This window comes from Lutjanus erythropterus, chromosome 9, assembly GCF_056507025.1.
Source record: "Lutjanus erythropterus isolate fLutEry1 chromosome 9, fLutEry1.hap2, whole genome shotgun sequence".
Taxonomy (NCBI): Eukaryota; Metazoa; Chordata; class Actinopteri; order Lutjaniformes; family Lutjanidae; genus Lutjanus; species Lutjanus erythropterus.
This window is the reverse complement of record NC_139325.1, coordinates 12,431,614-12,457,149: the sequence shown is the minus strand read 5'-3', so window position 1 is coordinate 12,457,149 and position 25,536 is coordinate 12,431,614.

Genomic DNA, 25,536 nt, shown 5'->3' with positions numbered 1-25,536 from the left:
GAAAAAAAAAAGTTCATCAAAACATTATATTATGTAAATACAAAGTATTTGAAAAGGGTGAGATTTGTTTATTGTTTTTTGTTGATTTTGTCTATTGTTACACAGGAACTAAAGGAAGGACCTGGTTTGTTTTGTTCACCTGAAACCGCAGAACAACCTCATGAACAATTGTTTTTTCCTGAAAAGTTATTTTGGAGAATATTAGAGATCCAACAAGAAAATGACAGAGGGGGAATGATCAACATATTCATCTTCCACTACAGCACCATGGACAGCACCGTGGATTTATCAATACACAGCACAGGTAAGCGACTGATATTTCAGAGCCATGGCCGTGGCCGTAGATTATAACTTGTTCAAACCGCAGTCAGGTAAAGGACCAATGAGTCAGGCAGACTATAGACTAACAAGTTCAACTAAACAGCCCCTCTGTCTCTGAGCTCTCAGGATTGATCACCTCCACTTTTTCCCATATCCCTCCTCCAATTGTCACCTGGTGATATCAATGGAAATTGTACATACCAACATTACAAAATATCATGTATTTTACAGTGAATATACTCTTTTGCATCTGACACCAAAATCATAGCATAGTTATTGTTGGAGAAAGATCATGAATCTGGCAAAGAATCTATGGTTAAGGCATTGTTAGGCAACCAAAACACTTGGATATGGTTAGGGAAAGGTTGTGGTTAATAAAGGCAGATGTGTGACATGATGAAGCTCCATCTCCTACCTGAAACTCAAACATGCTTCAAGCCCATTCACTACGCCAACTTTTACACCCTTATTTTCTGCCTTGTTAAAGGTGACACAACTTGCTGTTGAGGCTGAGGTGTGGAATTGTGCAATACGGACATAAGTCCTGGGACCACATCATTATAATGAGTCTGTTGAAAGAGATGATATAGTTTACAGTAAGCAATCAATTAAACAAGCTGCATCTCATCAGGAGTCGACACCACAAACTGACTGCAGTCATGCACTTCAAGATGTGCCAAAAGGGAAATAATGAGTGAAGCAGACTCCAGCTCACACTGTGGCGTTGACTTTACAGATTTTCCAACATCACACGCCATAAAAGTGCATAATTGCACCACGGGCACATGGTGACCCTTCTCATAACTTTTTTTTGGCTACTTTCTTTTTAAAGTATTGGAAGAAGAAGACAATCATCATTGTCAAAGGTCAGTTAAAGTAAAGGTGAAATGGTGAGGATCAAGGTCAGATTTGTATATCATCAAGACCAACAGAGCTGTCCTTTATTTTTGTATTGTAAATACTATGTATCACATGATGCATAACGAGATAAACAAGTTAGGATGCACACGCACATAAAACTGCAGAGATAAATAATGTGGGGTTGAATGTTGCATCAGCAGCCAATTATCACCCGAGGAGCATCGGTTGGCCTCCGTCGGCCCGCAGCTATACTCTACTTTTCTTCTCATGCCTCCCCCTAAAATCAGCTGCCCATCAGCTGCCAGCAGAATGGACAGGAGCCAGGGAACATATTACCACCCAAATACACAGTGACAACAAATCTGGGATCACAGTAATAAACTCTAATCTGTCAGGAAGAATGAGGGTTGAAGGATGCAGCCTGGTCAGAGAGCTGCAGCACACTGAGAGAAAGAGTGGAGGGACATGAGAGAAATGAGTGATGTGTTTAAACTTCATTCATCCGGGGAAAGTCTGCCGTGATTTACTGGTGGCTGCTGGGTAGTTCCATGGGAGCAGCTGGGCGGTTCAGTGCCTCACTGAAAAGTGCTATCAAAGGTTTTCCCAAGCTGATGTGGGAATTTGAACAGAAAATGGTTGTAAAGGTAAAAAAGATGCGGTGGCGCTTGGTGTGGGAGAGAAGAAAGTGCAGTGTGAGCAGAGGTGATGGACAGACAGGGAGGCAGAGAGTGGAGGGCATTTCGTGAATGATTTTAGTGAATACACATTCGCCTCTCATCAGCGGCCTGACCTCCTCTGACTTGGATGATCCTTGTTGTCATGGCGACTGGCAAAACAAGTGTGACACTTCTCTGCTTTTCCCCCCCTGTATCTGAGTGATGAAAATGAATGTGGCCCCAGGATCAACACGCAGCCATATTGGCAAAAAATCAATACTTTTTCCCTCTGTCTTGCATCGGTCCAGTAAGCTGTAACATATCAATCCATACGTGTGCGCAGTCTACACTAATCCTCCCTGTTTGTGTGTGTGTGTGTGTGTGTGTGTGTGTGTGTGTGCTAGTGCGTGCGAAGGGAGAGAAAAATGTTGCATTGAACAAAAGCTGCCCAGTGTGTTTGAACTGCTCCATTAAAACAATCTTTGTTTTTGATACAGAGAAGGAGAAAAAGAGCAAGCTGACTGAACACGGACTGGATGTCAGTCGAAGATGGAGGGGTTTTTGTTGTGTTGTTTTGCTTTTTCTTTAAATTCTGTTTCTCATTACTGTGCCGAGCCTCAAGCAGTGAGGGGAAAAAACCGAACCAGAGCAACTGTGCCTGAGCCCAGGGGCCCCCAGGAGCCATGGGGGGTCCCTACTTTGATGGAGGCCTGAGCATCATTAGAACAGATAGCATGATGGGGTCAGAAACACACTGCTACCACTGCACCACTTCTGCAAACTCCTAGCAGCACTCGCACTGACAAATACAGACACCAAAATGTGTTTCCATCCAGCTCTTTTCTATGTGACTTATGATGCATCAACACAGGAAAAATATCACAAAATATTTTCAAACCTGCTTACGGCAGAAATACAGAGAATATGTGCAGCTGTGGAGATGTGCCTTCAAATACACTGACAGCAGAACAGGCAGATAGATAGATAGATAGATAGATAGATAGATAGATAGATAGATAGATAGATAGATAGATAAAACCAAAAGAACCCAAAAGAGCAGGACTTTAGAATATACGGTGATGGGTTAACAGAAAGCAGAAATTAATTATGTAACCCATTGCAGTTCTCTCCGAAAGTTCACTGTTCATGAAAAAATTAATGTGAGCTAGCGCTTCCTTTATGGGCTTCATAAAAATTATACTGATGTACTTAAATTTTTTAATAAAGTGACTGAGAACATTTAGGGAGACTGGCATATGTTAATAAGACTGAGAGAAGCAGGCTGTCTAAACAGCATTGGGGAGGAACAATCCTGCTCTAAACCATCCCTGGCCCTCAAAGGTCAACCATATTTTTATAGCAGCAGCCCTATGGCCAAATCTAAATCAGAATATGGAGGCCGTCCAATGAGAAGGTGGAGGAGATAAAGACTAATTCCTGTGTGAGGCATCGTTACGACGGCGCCTTTATAGGTGAGCAGGATAGAAAGATGGGGGTACCCTTCAGGTTTTATAGGCTGGCTTTAAGTAAATTTCATTCAAGTGAGCAAGCGTGGAGACAGTAGTATTTGTTTGCCTCAGTTTTGGTATGTTTATACATGTGAGGACTTGACTGAAACATACTTTACAAGCCAGATACATACAGAACACAATACAGAAACACCAAATTTGGACTATGGAACTTTTGCTGAACAGAGGCCATCACAGCTCCAAAGAACTGTCATGAGATAGGCCTAATTCTTTATCCTAACATTTTCTACCATATGTTACTGGTCATTCCAAATTGAGTAAGGCTGAAGAAAAAAAAAACCTGGTGCATTATAATACTTAAAATAAATTAAATTCCAGTGTAGCCTCATCTGCCTTTCCTGGCATGTGGAGACCCTATGGTGGACACAAAACTAACAAAACACATGAAATGCCCCATCTAGAGCCTGTGTTTGATTAATCCGACTGTAGAAACATGACAGTGCAACATGGCGGCCTACGTAGACCTTTAAAGCTGTGGCTAATCGTTGCAAATATATTTTGTACTTGAACACAGGTCCTGAACCCTGAGGACACAAACCCCCCTGAACACTGTCTTTGGTACACACTTATTAGTCTATTCTTGGATGAAAATAACTTTTAATTGAACCCTACCTGAGCTCAGTCTAAATGATGATGAGACATGAAAGCAATGCATATTCTGCATTTTATTCTCTAAAGGGCACTCCCTTTAAGAATACTTGAAAAGTACCACACAGCTTGTGAAAACTATTGTATAATGACTTAAGAGTTTTAACTGAGAGCCTGCATTACAAGATGGAGAAGTGGGATTACAGTTGTAGAAGATAGAAGTGGGCATTTAGAAGGTACAGAAGGTCTGATCAAAAACCCAATTGAGTTGCATTATGGAAATTGTACAATCCAGCATTTTTAAGGCTTGACCCATTCTGTAGGCTAAAAGACAGCATATCTCAGGCTCTAATTTATCATTGCTTTTTAAATGTGCTCCTTGTCCCATAGGAAGTTGAGCCAGAGCCTCTTCCTGTTTGTGTGGTCAAGTTGTAGTCTAGAGTAATAATGCTGTTCGTCAGTTTTTTTTTTAGGTTTGTGACAACAGAGAACATAAATATACTCCCATGCTTCTGTGTTGTGGTCAACAAGTCAACAAACAGCTAAAGAGTCAATAAAACTGTCAGATGAATGAGTTACCTCAGTCTGTACGACCACATATTTACTCTGCTTAGTTCATTTATAAAAAGCCTGTGTGAACTTGGGTGGATACCTTGTGGTCAGTTGGTCAATTGGTTTGTCCAACCTGAACATTACGACAGTCCGTGACCTCACTTCAAACTTGAAAACTGTAAGTTTATCATGTTTTATGATATTTTACTATTAATTTTGCAGATTAGCCTGTCGAACTTGGCGTTAGCATGTTGCACGGCTAATGTGGCGAAATGGTGTGTAACACTGTATTAAGAGAAACAATATAAATAATATTGTCCTGTGAATGGATAACTGCACAGTTACAGAGATTTGGATTGCACAGCCAAAAAATAAAATAAAGTCATACAAAGAGTTACTGAATATGCTTACTGTTTTAGGCTTTGACAAGGTGGCACATCAGCAAATGTTTAACAAAGTTTTCTCATCTAATCATCTATTAATCAAGAAATATGTAATCATTCAAACTGTATCACATACACAGCTTTAGAGGTAGGAGTCAGCTGGCTGGTTGATATGTGAGTTGTAGTCACCAAACTGTAAATTTTCCCAGCGTATGTGTGTGTCTCTGTGTGTCTTTCTGTGAAAATGTATGTTGGGTGTTGATGTTGGGGCTGTAGGGATCTCTGATGGGTTGTCTGTGTGTGTGCGTGTGTGAATGTGTGTGTGTGTGTATGTGTGTGTGTGTGTGTGTTCCCTGGCGGTGATGAGACCCTGTCTCTGACACGATGCTGCTCTGTTAAGGTCAAGCCCTACAGAATGTCAGGGATGATGACACGCACTGAAAGGTTTCATCTAATCCCTCCATTTCCCCTCTTCCTCTCCGTCCCTCCAATCTGTCTCCCCCACCTCCGTCTCCGGCCCGCTCACTCACAAGACAAGACAGACATATACCGGCCTTCACCTAGAGTCTGCATCACGAATCTTTGTGGGTGTGTTTGTGTGTGTGCGTGTGTAAATAGCGTCAAGCCATGGCATCCCACTAGTAAGGCCAATTCAGAACTGCCTGAGGCCACTGTCTCTGTGTCTGTATGGTTGGCCTGGTCTTTACAACCCGCTGTCAAACATCTTTGCTTCAGTTTACAATGGCTGCACATTTACTGGTACTTAGGTTATACTTGGTTGCTTTAATACAGTGGGACCTCCAGTGAAAGCAACAGTAGAATAGACAGCAATCATGAAGATTCCCAGCATGCATTTCCTATACAATGATGTGCAAGATATCTTTATTTCACCATTCTTAAGATAACAACAGTTTTAAAAAACAGTTTTTGAATGATCTCAGAAATATGTTAAAGTCCTAATTTTAAAGGGAGACTTAGGATTATTTTAAGTGTTATTATTTGAACTATTTCATCTTACTTATAGTAATACAAAAGCTAAGGACAGTGTCTGCAGCAAAACATATTTAGAAAAAATGCCCACCTAAAAAAATCCAAAGCAAGGACAAATAATATATAAAGCATCTATATTTTTAAGTTGGTCTGAGACTCCTAAATTGATTAGCTTTTTTTTTTAGTTTTTTTGTATGGTTTTTATTTTCAGGAGTAACATAAAGTGAACTAACATCTCATTACACAACCCTGTGTTGTAAAATGATCAATTATGTAAATAGTCTAAACCTTGTAAATAAATGTAAAAGAATGCTACATACAACAAAACAAAGAAAAAAAAAAGATCAATTAAAATTCAAACACTTGGGTCTTGCCTCTCATTTGACAGAAAGCCAATCATACTTGAGGACTGGGTGGCCGATCAGATTTCCAGGGTGGACAGTTGCCCCCCAGGCTCAACCTCTACAAATGCCCCAGACGACCAGACTCCTTTATCATTGTCTCTTGCAGAAGATGGGAGCTGCTGGTCTATTGCTGAGCTGATCAGTTAGTTTGTGTTTTTATGTTTAAAATCACTGATTTCACCAGTGGAGTTTGGTTAATTTGGACTGAGTGACATATGGCTTCTATAACAGCAGTTTCCCATCAGAAAAGGCTGTCTGACAGCCAGGTAAAGTGGTGAAAATATTACAAAAATAATATTAATATAGTTTAAATTTAAAGTTTTTTAGTTGGGTAAAATATGTTTTGTATGTAAAGTCCTAAGCTTCCTACACCAGTATTCCTGTTGTGTCTCCAAATTGGGGGCATGAAGACCACTAGCTACTGTAAGTAATAATCCGAACTATCCTAACTAACTATATATTTAAATCCCGATTTCAACTTTTATTTTCATTTCAGTTCATTTATGTCAAACATTCTGCTTTTTCCTTTAGATTTTTGCATGTAAGACAGCGGACTTGAGCACAGTCCTCGTGCAAAGTGCAGGATGAGTGATCTGCAGGAAGGCATGAAAAATCCTCAATCATTCCCATACCTGATCCTCTCAGATCTGTTTGAATTAAATAAGTTTAATTCCTCTTGTTTTCACCTGTACAAAGAATGCCTCCTGACAGTCTTTGGTTGCACGTGAAAGCAAATCTAATTCTGTTATTTCTAAATAGCGTCAAATGAATTCAATTAAGCTGCCATGAAAAAGAATGTTATTTACACCGTATGAGATTACCTGGACTTAATTTCCTGGGGTTTTAAATAATTGACAAACAGCATGTGCGTACTTAACTAAGCCTCATATTATGCGCACAGTTGAACATGTCATCAGTTAATCTTAATGCTTTTTACTCCTACATTTTCCCTCATTTTTCCCTCTTTCCCTCGCTCGGCTGCTCCATAGTTAACACTTATTAAATTAGCAGTCATCCAGTGATCAAACAACAACCCTTTTCCATCTAGCCGACTGAAAGACGGCAGAGGTCTCCTCAGCATCTGGTGAGATGCCTGGTTTGGTACAGATGAGCACAGAAGCCCTGCTAATTATGATATTACAATTCCAGCAAAGTGTTTTGTGCAAGCACTACATTTTGGATTTGTTTTTAACCCTGGTAAGCAAAGAAACAATGCTGGATTCAAGATGCTTGCCTTCCCCTGCACCTTCTCAAACTGTCATTTATCCTCTCACCTCTGTGGATTGGGTCTGGATCAGTGGAGGAATGGCGGAGATGGAGAGAGCAGAGGGAAGGGGGGGAATGAAGGATTATATAAAGAAGAAGCAGCACTTGACGGTAACTGGTTGAGATTAGCGCCTTAGGGGTACAGCAGTGGCTGTGATTTTGATACTGCGCCCCCAGCTAAACGCTGAAGGCCGCCTTGCCTAGAGGAGTCTGCCTTCACCCACAGGCAGTCAAAGATTGTTTTCTTACCGGCATCTCCTCCGCCTCCTCCTCCTCCTCCACCCCACAGACACCTGTCATCTCCAATGTCAAAACTCAGAGAAAGGAAAAGACAACGCAAAGAATAAACAAAAGAAACATGCTTTTTTAAAGGCACACTCTGCATACAGATCTGTGAGGGTGAGGCCCGGGCTTCACCTGCAGCAGCCAGAGCCAAACACACTCAAAGTCATGACAAATGGGGCTCTGCTGGCTACTTAGGATGGAGTTTAAATAATAAAATAACTACATTATTTTTGCACGTTTATAAGTAGGGGTTATCAATTCATTCAGTCCCAACAATAACATATTTTTCACATGTCTGAGTCTCGATTGCAAACACTTTTGACTCTGAATTCGCTACATGTCATGTTTTTAATGAAAAACAATAATTATTGGCAACAAATAGAAGTGTCTTTATATATACAAAATAGTAGGCGACAGAAAAGTAATACAATTTTTTGCAAGGCTGTCATTTCAAATCTTGATCTATGACAACATTCCTGCATCTTTTGAGAAGATCACCACACTCACAACTCTATACTTATGGGCACGACTGCAATAACATCAGATATGGAGAAAAGAAGATTCTGCTAACTTAGACACAATTCTAATTTTTAATGAAAAATGATAAAGGATATAGTTGTTTTTTTTTCTTTTGACTTGATGATGGTGTAGTGACTCAAAATTTAGCTTTATCATCATTTGACCCGGACCTTATAAGAGTGCAGAGCCTTATTTTCTAATATTTATCAACATTCCTTCATATAAATAATTCATAATTTAGATATGGATTGAATGCATTTAAAATATGTATTTAATTACTTTTGAGTATTTTATATCTTGGATTTTGATGGGCATAGAAAATAATATGTCATTTGTAACAAAGCATTTGAAGCACTTGTATTTGTGTTAGAAATACTTAAAATGCAATGTACTTTTATCCACAAATAAGACACACTTTTTATTCCCATGTTTAAACTGTTGGAAAAAAAGTAGGCTTAAAAAAAGAGCCTAATCACAGTCTTTTGCCTAAATGTTGGTGGATCACATGACATGAAGCAATGTGCTCATTGTGAACTACTGTATTTCATTTGTAATCAAAATATGATCAGATATTGCAGCTAAGGCAAACTGACTGGATGATACTAAAATACAACAGAGGAAAAGAGCAATTAGAAAACACCTCTGAATTCACACCCTCCCACCTCCAAGATGTCCTGATTGGCCATTTCAGATCTATGATGTGGGAAATTAGCAGAGCTCATCTTTTGAGTGTAGGGCCAAACTATGTAATTTCAATATTATGTGATGCGACGCAAAGACGCTTTTTCCCATAAACTTTGTGAAAGAAAATTGAGGATTTTTTTTAGCAGCACAACCCCTGTGAAATGACCCCGTTTACAATCAGAAATTGATTCATGTAGTCAAAAAACATTTAGAAAAGAGGACTAAACCAGAGATTAGCTGACTCTGGTGGCATAAGTCTGCTGCTGTGGCCCATAGAGCATGGGCAGTATGCAATCATCAGGGTAATTTCTTAATGGCTGGAAGGGCTTTTATGGCTTCATGTGCTACTTGGCAGCATATTTTGTGTTTGTATTTTGATACACATGATGAGCAAATATTTATCATTTCTAACAAGATACTTTTTGGTGTATTTTTGCCCATCTCTGCATGCAAGACTGCAATAAAACCAAATATGGAGAAAATAAGGCTCTGCTAATTTAGGTCTAATACAAATATTTAATGAAAAATGGTAAGGAATTAAATTTTTTGAGGTGTAGAAACTGAAACCTGTGTGCAGAGCCTTATTTCTTCCATATTTACTGATATTCCTGCATCTAAAATAATTCTAATCAAAACTACCAAACAGAAATTTCTGTGGGCAAAATGAGGAAATGACCTGCGACTAGCAATCTATTATTATTTGGTTTACATTTGGTCCCCAGAACATCATCAGTTTAGAGCAGACCTGGGCAAAATGTGGCTCAGGGGCTGGATGCAGACAGTCAACAGGGGTCAGTTTTGTGATCACTGGTAATGATAATGAACTGTGTCTTTTATATTAAACTGTAACTTTATTCACTATTATTATTGTACTTCCATGTTGTTTATGTTGTTGTTCTTCTACTTTTACCTTTGCCACCCATATGTGGTATGCAGGGTGTACTGTAAAACATCAGGTTTTGGACATTATCAACAAAATTAGCCCACAATTCATCACAGGGCGATTTAGAAAGGATGACCAACAGTAGACATGCCCCATATAGAACACTTCTGACCATTCCATTATTAGAGATTTGGCCATTATTAAGACCTTCTATCATTTGTGTCTGGCCCATGGCAGCCTGATCAATTTCTCATGTGCCCCCCAATGAAAAATAATTGCCCACCCCTGATTTAGAGAGAACATTGGGGATGCTCCAATTGCTGATAATCAGACTGAATTACCATTTCAGAGATGTGGCAATAAGTCAGAGGTCTGGAGCCAGACTGTGAATACTTTTTGTTGGGATTTTTCTTTTTCTTTTCTCCTCCTTAAAGACGACAAAAACAACAAACTCTAATTTGAACTCATGCTGGCTTAGGAAAAGTGATTTTTATCAAATCAAGTGTGGACGACCTTTGCCGCCTTGAAGAAACGCAGCTACCTGAGGAGCAGGGCAGAAAAAACCCATCCTGGTGTGAAGTGGCCCTTGTCGTCCATGTAGTTAAGCAGAAGCATGAGATGACGTGACACTGGCAGCCCTGCCAGGCGGTGTTGTTGCAGCCAATGGGGGGCAGAGGACACAACGGAGAGTAATGGCTGCTACATGCCATCAGCCTCACAGCGATAAAAACACACCGCCGCCACGTTTCATCTGCCCTGTTTTTCTCCATTTTAATTCCTTCTGTTTGTTTGTTTGTTTGTCGACCTTGCCGTGTCAGCTGACCTTCCTCCATCCAGGACCCTGAAGAGAGGGGAAGGAGAAAAAAAAAACAACAATGAGGAGGGAGGACGCTGACATTTCTGCACAGGGAAAGAACAAACAGCACATACAAAATGCCCCCCACTCCCCTCAGACAAATTTACTCAAAAATATGTGTGTGTCTTGAACGTCCGAGGCTGTCCGGCTTGTGGCCACCATTGCCAAGGAAGTGTCACGGTGTCGTGACAACTTCAGCGACTGCGGTGCGATGGGTGACCCTCGGCCGGCGGAGGGGGGGCGTTGAATCCTCCACCCACCCTGGATCCTGACAGATGTCATATACCTCCTCCATGGGCACCTTCTGTTTCCTGTTCACCTTTCTCCATCCTGCAGCGTTAGGGCTCCTGTCTGCACCTCGTCAAAGCACACACACATACACACACACACACACACGCAGGGGGAGAGATAGACAGAGAAGGAGAGACATAAACTTGACCGATATAGGTTCTTAAACACCAATATTTTTGGATTGAGAGTGCTGATAGAGGGTTTTAAGTTGATTATATCGGAATAAATGCAATAATTGAGCTTTTCCCACCTGAACTAAAACCTGTGGAAATTTTACTTGAAATAGTAAAAATGCACATATAATGTCAAAAGTAGCACCACTTAGACTCTTTTTCAATGCCACACATTTAAAACAATACATGTTCATTATAATATCGAAAGTACCAAAACAATTATATCATGTTAAAATGATCTAAGTGCTCATTCAAGACCTCAGTTCAGTTCAGTTTTTATTGTCCTGAGCAAAACACAACAAAAAATAGAAATAAATTATCCTATTTTGTGCGCCAAGGAGTTTTTTCCTTTTTCCTGTGGTATCGAAAGAGGTATCGACCCAGAGGAAAATTTTGTTCTTCTCAATCGTCTTTGCTTTGTCTCATGAGAAATAAATGAGATTCTAATTTTGAGCTTACTGAAGTCTCATCTGTTTCTCCCAAAAGACCCCCTTGAGAGACAAGACAATAGAAAAGCAGGAGATCTTTTGCTGAGCTCATAGGTGTCTCAGAGGTTTTCTCCTTGACCATCATGTGGAGCAACAAGACTTTAATTTGACCACTGAGACAAATTTAAGATCTCATTTAAGACAGCGAGTTTTCTTTTAGATCTCACTGTTATCTCAAGAGCTGTTTATGTAAGACAAATTTAAGATCAGTGCAGTGAGAACAAAAAGGAACATTTTAAGATCTTTAATGGGGCTCAAATTATTCTCGGGCTAAGACAAGACAAAGTCTTTTTCTCAGGAGCCAAATTTAAGAATTATGAGAAAATGGTCAAAGTCTCATATTGGTCTTAATATGATCTCATTTATGTTTCGACGGAGACACAGGCTACACCAAGACAAGATCTTATTTTGAACTTCTCCTTTTACTTTTTCACTTGTATTGTATCAAGTTTAAAATTCAAGTATTGTAACAACTTAATATCAAAGTTGAATGTCTCATTAGGTATCCACAAGAATATGACTAAAAATAAACATTCGTAACTGTTAGAAGACCTAGTTAAAAAACAGCACATTTTTATATTTAGACCATGGTCTTCAATAGGGGGTCTGTGACCCCTAGGGGGTCCTAACAGTTACTGCAGGGGGGCAACTTGTCATTGTTTGATACTGTTTTTTATAAATTTCTGTTTTCAAATATTAAAATATACCTGTACAGTCTTAAAATAAACATTAACATGAATCCAGCATATTATGAGCAAAGATGATTCAGCTTTGCTTTTGTAAAAAAAACAAACAAAAACCCCAAACTGAATTACAGGAATACACAACATGACACGACCCGTTAGCTGTATTATAGTGTACAGACATGAACAAGAAACTCTGACTTACCTCAGCCTCAAAAACCACTGATGAAAGTCAGACTGTGTAGGTGTAGCACATCACACATTGACTGACATCTCCCTCAGGAGTCGTCCACTGGCACTAAAGCTAACCAACGTCCTGAAGGGGGGCAGCAGCAAACATCTTTTAGTCACTACGAAAGGACCACCAAAGGAAAACAAGAATATTTTCACCACTTTACACTGCTTTCTGATGGCGAAGCTACCATCCATGGTCTCTTCAATGCCACTATATCCACATCCTCTTATATACTTTTAATCTATCTCTCTCCTTTTAGTTTTAGGTAAACTTAAAAATAAAGTTTTATGAACTGTCTGAGGCCCACCGCCACCTCCCCCTAACTGGGAAATATATATATATATATATATATATATAAAAAATCAAAGAAAAAGAAAAAGGTTTTTTTTAATCAAAATATTTATAATAGAAATAGAAACACTGCAGTAAATATATACAAGTATATTAAAATATCCTTCAGTTGAAGGACATAATCTTAGTGCATTAAATCAGTGATTGACCTTTTTTAACTATGTCGAGGTAATCATGAAGATGATTTCTTCCAATAGTAACGAGCATATCTATAATATCCGTTTCCATTATTTGTGTTTTCCGAATAACATATTTGGATTCGGGTACATCCTGACACAAAGTTGTGATTAGCTGTTGATTTGGGGAGGGGCCTCCCAGAGAATATCTATGTGCAGGCTTCAGAATTTTGTTGTACACCTCTGATATTTGGCTCACAGAATTAATTGTGCAATTTTTGTAAGAAATATCCGAGTTTAAGCACAATCAATACAAGCCAAATACAAGGAAAGTGTGCACAAAATTACAACAGTACAAAAAGTTTAATGACAATATTTTGAATTTGGATTAAAACTAATTTGTAACACTTTTTAGATGCTTACTTATATGAGCATAAGACAGATAAGGTAAATGACATATGTAGAAGGCTGTTTGGATGTGGGTTTGCAGTGGCTTTACACTCTTGATAGAGGACTTACACCATCACATTACACTAAAGCCTGAAACTTTATTAATAAAAGCCCAGCACTGGTCTGATGCATCAGTTTAATTATCATCATCTGTTTGCACTGACTCTATTTATGCCTTTTGTTTAAATAGTGTCTACTCAACTTAAAAGGCAAATGCGCATCCTGCGCTCTCTGGCATTCATATCGCCTTCTCAGAGGACATTTCCTGTTATTTACCAAAGGCTTTTCTCTGAGAACAGTTGGTATTTTAGTCTTAGCACACCCCACTCAAAACCTGTTTGCACAGATTTTCCCAATCATCCTTCAGACCATAGTTTGACAGAAACACTTCAACAAAATGAGATTCTGCCTCGTTACATTGTCTTATACTGTTACATCAAAAGTGTCACCAGCCCACTCCATGAATAACAAGTCTAACAAACCAAAAAGCCTTATGATATTAGATTTCCATAAACCTTCTGCTGGCTGCCTCCTCGTAGGGATTGTGTATCATCCACTCAAAATGCTCTCCTAGATGGAAATGTGCAGACTAAATCTGATCATGGCGCTAGATAATGTTCACTTCTCACTCCTGAAACACAGACTTGGGTAGGAAACGGAGGGGATCCTGTGACTAACCCATCAATCACACTGACGTTGTGCTCGAGTGATGGATATTCTAATTTCCCTTTTATATACAGGTGCACAGGATGGATGGATGGCGATTAATGGACGGGCAAGGCTGTTTCCAGAAAACAAAGAAAGACGCAGCACGGCCTGCGGCGTCACTTTGGAGGGCAGGGAGCCACGTTTCCCCATGTTTTGAAGATGATACCTCACATTTGGGATCTGATTTCCCTGTAAACACGTGAGGAGGTATACATCCTGAGGTGACAAAGGTGTTGCTAACACAACAATTGTCTTCCCTCCAAGGGGAACTAGAACAGGTTCTGCAGTCACTTCTATGACAGCCCTCGACACCCTCACCTCGCCTCATTTTCACGCAACCTGTTTCTCGCGTTCTGTCATTGCCATCACCTCCATAATTATTCCTTAACTTTCACCCTCACCTCAGTCTGCTTAGACCGTAATTTATTTAAAAACATCATCGTCCTCAGGCCAACTCTTCCAGCACGCTGTGCTCATCTGTCAAACTCTTCAAAGTCGGAGTTGGTGCCAAACATCCTTTTGATGAAATCTTCTGACATATCGGCGCTGCAGGCTTGAATCTCTGAAGATGTCTCCTCAACAATCTCTTATCCTTTCTTTTCAAGCACAACTTTCTTCTCTCTATGTTCGGCTTTTAAGCAAACACCTCTTTCACATCAGTCCTTCCGTTTAACCGTTTGCGCCGTGCTGGAGGTTAAATGGTTTCACCCTACTAATTGGCCAAAGCCATCACTGACGTGCAGTGGTGGAAAAGGTATTTAGGTCCTTCACTAAAAAAGAGAAATTTGTAATACTAAATCATTAAAAGACCATGATACATCATCAGAGTATGAGGAAAAATGCTAAGTTGAAACAGTGCCTTCTCCAACAATGTCACAGATAGCGTGGTCTCCTTTGAAATTTCAATTCTGGTTCAGAACATCTGTGCTGATTTGCCCATTTCACTTTTATTTGCATTACAATTAATGCAGAATGTCTGCCAAATGAGTGAGTGTTTGTTTATGAGTTGTTAGGGACCATTAATAATCTTTTAGAAGAGGTAGATGTTTATAAAGGTTAAACTGAGCAATATGTCTGGCAGACAATAAGGCAGGAAGTCACTGAACTGCAGCTCCAGAGTGCATATTTTCAGAAAAGTGGACTTGTAGGACAATGTAGGACTCATCCCTGCTTATCAATGTCCAATTGTAATGTTGCACCGGTTTTGTGCTTTTATAGGTTTAGTTTCCCTGCAGCCTGCAGGCAACCTGGCTGAGGAGGAGCAGACATGGGGAAACAACAAGTTTCAACCACAGATAGAGATTTGGCTTATTTTATATGCTGTCTATTTGGATAGCAGTTCTCATTTTTGTACACTCGCGTATTTGTCCTTTAAGTAAAAGTACAAAAACCACTTGTGAAAATACTCCACTGCAAGTTAAAAGTCCTGCATTCAAAACTTACTGAGGTAAAAGTCTTATCAGCAAAATGCACTTAAAGTCTAAAGTAAAATCATTCATTATGCAGTAAAATGGTCCCTGTCAGTGTTTTCCTATTAATTTGTTGCATTTTATTGCTGTATATAATTTAAGCTCATTTTAACTACTTATTATGATTAGTTAAAAGCTATACTATGTAATAATTCTGCAATAAAACATATTTAAACATATTTTATATTTTTTGTTGAGTTGTGGGATATCCCACATACTGTATTTTCAACAATATCAAACTCAGAGAAATAAATAATTTATTCAAGATAAAAGTGTGTTTGCTGCTAGCCATTGGTAGCTAGTTGCTACAGTTGCTCGAATGTGTGGGAAAACAGGATAGATCAGAGCTTGAGAGAGTCTGCAAACATGACTAAACATGATGTAACTAAAACTTTAATATTACCTTGTTCATAAACATGATTTCAGCCTGAGTCATGTCAGATAAATTTTCATCAGCAATGGTGGTTGTTAAACAGTGAAGGTGACAAATCCCATGACCCCACGCTACTTTGTGGCATCATCAGTCTCTGTCCTCTATTATTATTTTAATGTGAGAGAGACTCGTAGCGGCAGAAGTTACATATTGTATGTTTAACCTACAGCAGTGAATTATATTCTATAATATCATCATATGTTTGTGGTGGTGCTGTCCTGTGAGCCACAGATCTCTAAAAAGTCAAATTTTCATAAGAAAACCCCATTTTTTAACTTTGTCAGAATGCATTTTACATTTGATAAATAACACATTTAGCTTAAGAAGCAGGAGAATTTTCTAAGCCATCAAGTAGAATGTCATCCTTTAGTTTATTAGAATATTACTGATTCAAAATCACCAAATCTAGAGATAAATGTTTAGGATATATCATATCCTATCCATATGATATGGATAGGATAAATTGATCTGAAAAAATATGAACAAATGAACAAATGTAGTGGAGTAAAGTGTTAAAAATTTGCCTCTAGAATGTTGAGTAAATATACACACTTACATAAAGTGGAAATATTCAAAGAAAGAACAACTACTTCCTGTTTGTAGTCATGTGCAGTATTTGAGTAAAAGTACTGGAAATTTCAAAACAGAACATCCTGGCTGGAGTGCTGTTATCTTGATCTCTGAAGACATATCATGGTCATTTTATGATTTAGTACAGTAAATATATTACAGATTTCTACTTAAATTTCAGCATATCAGCTGACATACTTGGGCCATCCCTTTGCTTATTTTGGTCTTCTTGTTGGACATCAGTTGCAAACTGTTTCCCTGGTGATTTCCAGTTTTTCCCTTCACAGCTGACATTGAACATGGGCATTCATAAACCATCCAGCACTTGAGACTTTTCATGAGACTTAACAATCCAGCCTGAGATCTCTCTTCCACCTCCGTCCTTCTCCCTCTTCCTCTATCTCACTTTATCTCTCGCTCTCCATCCCTCCCTCCCTGTCCGAAGCTGTCCTCCCAGCCATCTGTCATGTGATGTTTATGGGCCCTTTTGCTTTTGTGTCCTGATGACCACTGTCACAGAGAGCTACCCATTACCGATGCGGCCTGATGAACGATGTTACCCAGACGCATTGCTGACACCCCTGTGTCCTTGGCCGCAGAGACGCTGCCTCGCTAGCCAGCTCAGGCCAGTAAAGAATGAGGACAGGGGGGACCTGGGGGAGCTGGACTGAGGACCTGTCCGTCATCCTGCCGACAGGATGCTCACACCCCTCCCTCCGCCGTCTTCCCTCTCCTCTTTATCCAGCCAATGGAAATATGGGGCTGGTCAGCATGGCGATGGCGATGATGTTGTCATTAATCCTGAGGTGGTGAATAGTGCCCTTGCCTTTCACCTGAATATATATCTACATCTTAACAGACACAGTGAGGGACCCTCACTCCCCTCCAGAGGCCACAGAAGGTGCTCTAAAGGGTTAATATAGGTAGGAAGAGATGATGAATGTTGTTGAGTGTGATTTTATCTGTCAAATAGAAATGTTAGTGCTTATTTTGATGTTTTATTCAGTATGTTTGTAGTGCAGCAGGGTAGAATAAAGTTTTATCATAGTGTGTTGATAGTGGTGAATATAAGCTTTTCTAATATGATTTTTTTTTTTATCATGCTGTTAAACCATGCTTTAAAAATTGTGCTCTTATGTGGGTTGCTCTTGAACTTGGCCACATCAACCAACAAATTATCATCTGTCAAACATTGGCTGGGTTACAATGGTTTGATCTACATGCTGGCGTGTTTCCTACCACAGTAAGTACTGATTCAGTGATTCGCAGGACAAAAAGCTTCTAGATGTGTAGGTTAAAAGTCAAAAGTCATGGTTACATATAACCATTGTTGTATAGCATTTAAATGACTTTTTTCTTTCTCTAAGTTGAAATACACTGATAGAAACAACTATTTGAACAACTTTATACTGATGTTCTTCATACAGATGCACATCGCTCCAGTTAGCAGCTGAAAGAGACACACCGGGCTTTCAAGTGACTTCAATGCAAACCCGTCTGCAGCTGTATGAGAAGCACAGGGCTTTAGACGTAGTATGAATAGAGAGAAGTCTGCATCTGGAGGAGGTGGATGGATGGCACAAACAAACTAAGGACTCTTCATCCAGGAGACTGGGGTTCATGCATCTCAAATCCAAAATGTTATGAAAAGTTCTATATAAGATTATGTGCATCATGTGACTTTTGCCTTGCTTCAGTGACGACATGTGACTTACATTAAGTACTTGAAACCTCAAACATGGGGCACCATTGGCGCCTATATGAGATGCCAAGGGAGTGACAAAAAGTAAGTATTTGATGAGTTGAGATGAGCCAAACCCAAGACTCAAGACCCTCCACAAAAGCCCATTTCCATAGCAGGAACTTTCCCTGGGGACTAAGAACCTTTGAAAGAACTGAAGTGCCTTTTCCACTTGCAAGGACCAGGGACATGATTTTTAACCCATAATTTTAAGACCGCTTTCTTGGCTAGTACTTTTCAAAAGCTCAGAAACTTTTTTAAAAGTCTGCAGAGGCAAACCAGTTGTTTTTTTGTTCATTGTACTTCAACACATCGACATGGAGTTACAGAGGACTGCATATGATCGATGGACTGACAACAAAGTCCAGGCCTCACAGAGCATTTATGCTGAGGACAAAATCCAGAGGGAATGGGATGTGGAATAAATGTGAAAATCTTGTGCAAGTTAAGTGAGCTGAACTATTTCTCACTGTGGGATACAGTGCATATGTTCATAATTTGTGTCTACGACAACAGACTAGCTGGCCTAATCTTCACTGGTCTCTAGGCCATGGTGGAAATGCAGATAAAATGGACTAAAACTACCTTTTGGTTCCTTGAAAATTAGTTCCTGGGACTAAAACTTCTTGGTATTTTTGCTGGAAACACAATTTAAAGGGTCGCCAGTACCTTTGGCCGTGAGATCATTGACAAGATTAAAAGCATAATTCTGAAACAGAAATTACTCTTTGGGAAAAACAAAAAAAGCTCTCAAATTCAAGGTCCACTTACTATTTTTTTCAGGGCTTTCAATCACATTTCAGATGCTTAACCGTCAAATTCTTTTCATTTTTTTCTGAATTTTCTCTAATCTTTGCCCTGTATTGTAGAAGAATGAACATTGTGATCTCCTCTGGCTTTGGTTGAACTGCTCAGACATACGCAACGTGTGACGAAGGGTCACTAGAAGGCCATAATTCAAAAAGGCCTGGACATCGGAAAACCTCTCAGTTTTCAACCAAATTTAGCCTGCTTTTACCCTACACCTGATGACACCTTCTGACCTGCAAATCACCAGATCAATGCTGACCGAGTCACCGCAATGTGTCATAAAGATCAGCGTTTTTAAATGTTGCAGGTTGGTTGCAGGTGATTCTAACAAAGGAAAACAAGAGAAAAGATAATCCTCTCACAGTCGTATAACATAATGTGAACAATCTGCTGGACAAAATAAAAATCTCATTTAATCAGTGAGGCCTTCTCTCCTCTTGTGTCACCCTCCCTCTCCCCCCCTCCTCCCTTCCTCTCTGTCTCTTTTCCGACTCTCTATGAACGTCTTTACTGGCCGGTGAAGCCGCTGATGAATTCTTAAGCAGATCACACTGATAATTGTATTTCATAACTGTCAGTTGTGCGAAGGCTGCCAGTGTGCCCAGGAGCTATTTGTGTCTCAGTATGTCCTCCACACACACCTTCCTTCCTCCCTCCCTCCACCCCCACCCCACTCTGTCCAACCCCCCAATCACCAGGGATGTGCTTACTGTCTCCGGCCCCGAATTACTCAATCAGGAGGACACATTTACGGATGACACCTTTATTACAATTAATCAGGGGAACTTGATTAAGAAAGTTATTCCTCCCCTTCATTGAGACTTACACAAGTGGTTCTGCTGCATATTGTAATTTATGTCCCACTGAGCTCTCGCGCCGCTGATAGACAGAAAAGCCGACAGATTGCCAGCCATACTGAGACACATGTGGACGTCTGTGTGTGTGTGTGAGGATATGTGTGTGCAACCCCCACGCACATCCACATACCCAGAAACACATGCACAGCCACAAACAAACACATTCCCCTATCATTCTGTCATGCACAACTCAGGTTTCGCAAAGAGTTTAATAAATGACTTTAATTGGCTGTAGAGATGTGCTCGCTAAAGGAGGCTTGAATATTCCATTTCCCTTTCTTCTTGTCTCTTTCTTTCACTCTCTTTAACACACACACACACACACACACGCACACACACACACACACTCCTGAATGAAGCCATCTCTTTACCTTTACTCACAGTTCCTGGGTCTGCTGTGGCTAATTAGTCGAGTGGGGTTTTAGGTTTGGTAATTAGGCGGAGGTAGGAGTGACGGGGGCTCGGGGAGTTGGGGAGTTGAGGGGGTCTGACTGACTTGCAGAGAAAGAAACTGGACTGTCTGGATCCTGGCAGCACCAAGCAGCCAGCCAGTGTCCCTCAGGCGCCTGGAGGTAGACTACCATCCCACACTATGAGGGTGATGTCTTTGTTATGTGCCACATGTTTGAGCGCAGAGAAACTGTGGAGAAATAGGGTTTAGTGAGAAAAAAAAGAGACCTTTTGAGAATTTCACTACCCTAAAATGTTAAAGAGCAACAATGAAAACCGCCTCAGTGATGTGGTCTTTGGTTTAAATTTGAAATGGACTAGAAAGCTACAAAAAAAGCTGTTTTCAAGAAGTTTGATTTTAAGAATCAGGGGTTATGTAGACTGTCCAGCTGCACTTGGGCCCTCAGGTTGGAGGGACCCAAAGAGGGAGCAGGCCCTCCAGCAATGCAGAGAACAGGCCCTTGGAAATAAACCTATGTTCTGTACTTGCTATATATGTCCTTGTAGAGGCAAAGCCATCTCTATCACTGTTTTCTTTTCTTTTGATAAAATAGTCAGTATGAGACTAAAACAAAATTATATCCCTCTTCTACAAAAAATTATGAAAATCTAACTAACTAAAACTGTTAAGGTAAATGAATAATTTCTATTTTTTTTGGCATTTCTGTCATATACAGATATGGAATTATGATTGCTGGGTAATCTGTATGTTGATGTTGTCCGATGTCAAGTCTCTATTCGATCATGTGACAAAATGAGTTGATATACAGTAATCAAATAGCAAGGCTTTGGGTTGCTAAAACATCCTGAAGGCAGCAAAGTAAGAAGAAAACAGGGCATGGCAGATACCACCACATATTTCTACTGGATCATAAGTGATGATTGAGAGGGAATTTTTAATGTGAGTCTATACATTGTACGCCTTTGTACCAGAGTAGTCACTGTGGTAACTGCGTCCTAATAGTAACTGTTATAACATAGCGTGAAAACAGAATCATAAATGGGCAAAGCAATGTGATTTATACAGCAATACATATCATTAGTTTGCTAACATCAGCTTCCATAGGCCGGTGGTACTCGTACTAGACCAAGTAAGGCTTTAACTGTAAAACCCCTGACTGTCTTGAAATGAACAAGGGGTACTTTAGTTCAACTTTTAATTTGTAAGACTGCATTATTCCTTCTTTCAAAAGTTACATAGTTTCTTTTTCAGGTGAAGCATCACCAATATCAGCCAATCTCAGAACATGATCAGCTGTGTTGCCTTTATGAAGAGCACTGTTTTTTTTTTCACGCCAATCTGATATTAATATATCTGTCTATATTCTGTATATATAAAATCCAAAATGCGTTCAGGGCACTGAAACAATAAACTTACTGGTATTTTTGATGATTAGAAATATGTATGATTTAAAAAAAAAAAAAACAAATAGAACAAAATATATTAAATCTGAATTAAGAAAAATGATATAAAATATACATAAAATGCTGCTACTCAATGTACGTACGACTTTGCAATAAGACTATCCTTATAAATGATTAATAGATGGTTTATAATTAGGTTATGAATTAGGCTGTAAACACTTTAGAAATCATTAAAAAAATATATCAACAAGCTGTTTTCATATGCTATATAACATGGGTTCACTATTTAGCAAGATCCATAACCATTTATTATGGAAAAAAATATTAAATAATAATAATAAATTATTAAGTTTATAGTGAAGTGCAGATGAAAATGTCAAGGTAAACAACATTGCCAAAGACTTAGTGTGTGAATCTGGTAATTTGATTTGTTACAGTACAGATAAATGTGGGCTCACTATTTGACAAGCAACAGGTCAGGCCCTTTTTATCTAATGTGTTGTCACAGCTTAGTATTGATTTATAAAGCATTTACAACCTAATTAATAACAATTTATAAATAATTTATAAGGGTGATCTTATTGTAAAGTCACCCCCCCCAAAAGAAAAATTAAGTTTTTGCATCAGTGCATGTTGGACAACATGTATGATAATATCGGGTCAATAATATCAGCCAGTCATTTACACTGATTCAAATAAAAAATCACCCTCAAAAATGAAAAGCAGCACATTCACCAGTTTTTCTCTTCTATGTGATACATTTCATAATACTTGTTACTATCTGTGCTCTGCATTTAAATCATTCACATTTACATCAGGTTAAAAAGGGTAAACTCAGTTTACTTTCATATACATAACTATCTAAATTTAACTGCTGTGTTATGACCCTTCCCGAGGAGAAGTACTTGAGTAACCCTAAACTAAAACGAGAGAGACGCTTAGCATAATTCCTCGGATGAAGAAATGTTTCCAAAGTTTTACCATCACACAAAAGTCTGTCAATGCTTCTGAAGACTGTCTCTGTCTTTATTGTCTTGTTTACGCTCCACAGTTCCAGGTTGCTTCAATACGTTGCCAGTTAGCAGCCTCAGACTGCAACACAATCCAATTAAATAAAGAGTGTTGTCTCTCCAGGTTCCTGTGTTCTCTAATTGGGGCTGTGACTGCTCACTAATCAGTGGAGGTACAGGTAGGCCCTGGAGGACGCTGAGACGAGGCCTCTCCTGGTAATTGAAGAGATGCTAAACCTGGCCTCCTCCCTCTCGCTGTGGTGCAACATGGATGCACACAGTACTCAAGCATGCTAAATTCATCTACAGCATCCATGTGCATCATCACGTCTCTCACCTTCACGCGGCTGGCATGTAAGAGCTTGCTTTCACATCATGACGCCTGACCAAACAGAGGTGTCACAGAGGTGACTGCTGTTTGTTCTGCTGATCAGAGAAACTCAGTGTGTTTTCAGTGTTAATTTCTATTTCTTCTTTAATTATGGTATTAGTTTAATTCAAACTGAGCCACTTGAGTTTTAAATCTCATGTGTCAACAGTTTTAACAAGTGTAAGAGGCTAAACGTCATGTGTATGTATCACTGGTGTGATGTAACTAAGTAAATTTACTCAAGTACAGTACGTAAAGCTACTACAAGGAGTTTTTAACTGGTTATGAAACTGTCTCAGTTTATTACTGATGCCTCTTTATGATCTATATAAGCCAACAACCATCACTGAGAAGGTTGGTTATTTCTGTTTAATTGTTATTAATTCCTGCCACCAGGTTGGATTCTGCTTGAAATCAGATAAAATGAGTCTGTCTGTCTGTGTCTGTCTGTCTGTGTCTGTGTTTACATTTTCCCAGCAGTACATTAGCCACTTAAAGATTTAGATAATTTTATTTTTGACTTTTTTTTGTGTGTTTAATAAGGTGGGAAAATTAACGCTTTTGTCCACGGGGGCCTCCAATATCAACAAAATGTTAAAGTTCTTTGATGCCACTTTAAACACATTTTTGAGATACTTGTAGTTTACATGAGTAATTCCATTTTATGTTACTTTATACTTCTAGGGCATTTCAAAGATAATTATTGTACTTTTTACTCCACTAAATGTCTTTGATAAATTGAGAAAGGTATATTATTCTTATTATTATAGATTACACTACACAGCAGTATATAAAGCGATTCAAAATTGTTCCCTCCTTTACCTGTGCCAAAATAAAAATCATATGTGCAATAATCTATCAAATTATAGATTATAATCCAGTAATATAATATACATTATACTGAAATGGGCATTCTGCAGAATGAGTACTTTTAGTATATTTTGATGCCCATCCTTTTTGTTCTTTTACTTGAGTAAAGTTTTGAATGCAGGACTTTTATTCCAGTATCTTTAACACTGTGGTATTGCTACTTTTACTTGAGTAAATGATCTGAGCTGCAAATTATTACTCAATTAGTTGCCAAGTCTTAAATTACTCACATTACTATTTTGATAATTCGTTTGACCAATTAAAAAAAAATAAAAATAATAAATAAATAAATCAAATAAAAATAAACAAATTCTCTTATTCCAGCATCTTGTGAATCTATTATATTTTTGGTTTCTTTACTCCTTTCTGACAGCAAACTGAATATCTTTGGGTTGGGCACATTTGACGATGTCACCTTGAGCTTTGGGAAACACTGATCCACATCGTTCACCATTCTCTGACATTTTATAGACCAAACAACTGACTGACATTAACTGACAGTGACAATAATCATTGGTTGCAACAGCTACATAATCTATCAATTATATTATTATAATGGACCATTCCACACAATGAATACTTTTACCTTTAATACTTTAAGTATATTCTGATGGTAACACTTTTGTACTTTTGCTTGAGTAAAGTTTTTAACGCGGGGCTTTTATTTGAGTATTTTTACACAGAGTAATTGCTACTTTTCCTTAAATAAATGATCTCAGTACTTCTTCCACCGCTCGTATGTGTGTACAGGAGAATGTACCACACCTTTACCTAACCAAACTTCAAAACTTTATATTGTAGATTTTAATAACAACAAAGCAACAGCGGACTTCTCTCTATTCACAAAGAATGCTGAAAGAAATGATGTGACTTCTGGGAGCATTCACTCCCCAATACTCTCTATCTAATGATATACAATAATGACAATATATCATAAAAACACAAAAACACTGCACAACTTTCCAACAAGAACTTTAGTAGGTATATGTTGGCTTGAAATATTTGGAGGGAAACTAATAGAAAAGGTAATAAAATATATTGAAAAAACAATAAAAAATGAATGGCCAGAGGTAGATTTCTAAATGTATAATTTTCTCGTTGAGTTTAAGTAATAATTTTAAAAATGATACTGTTAATATTTTCATAGCTTTACCTCTTATGAAAACACAATGTATATTAAAGATTTTATAGGACTTTAAACATTGCTAATCACAATTGATTAGTTATCAACTATAAAATTAATTGACAACTATTTTGATGATCAGTTAATTTTTTTCTTTTTCTTTTTTTTTTTTAAAGATGTCCAAATTCTCTGATTC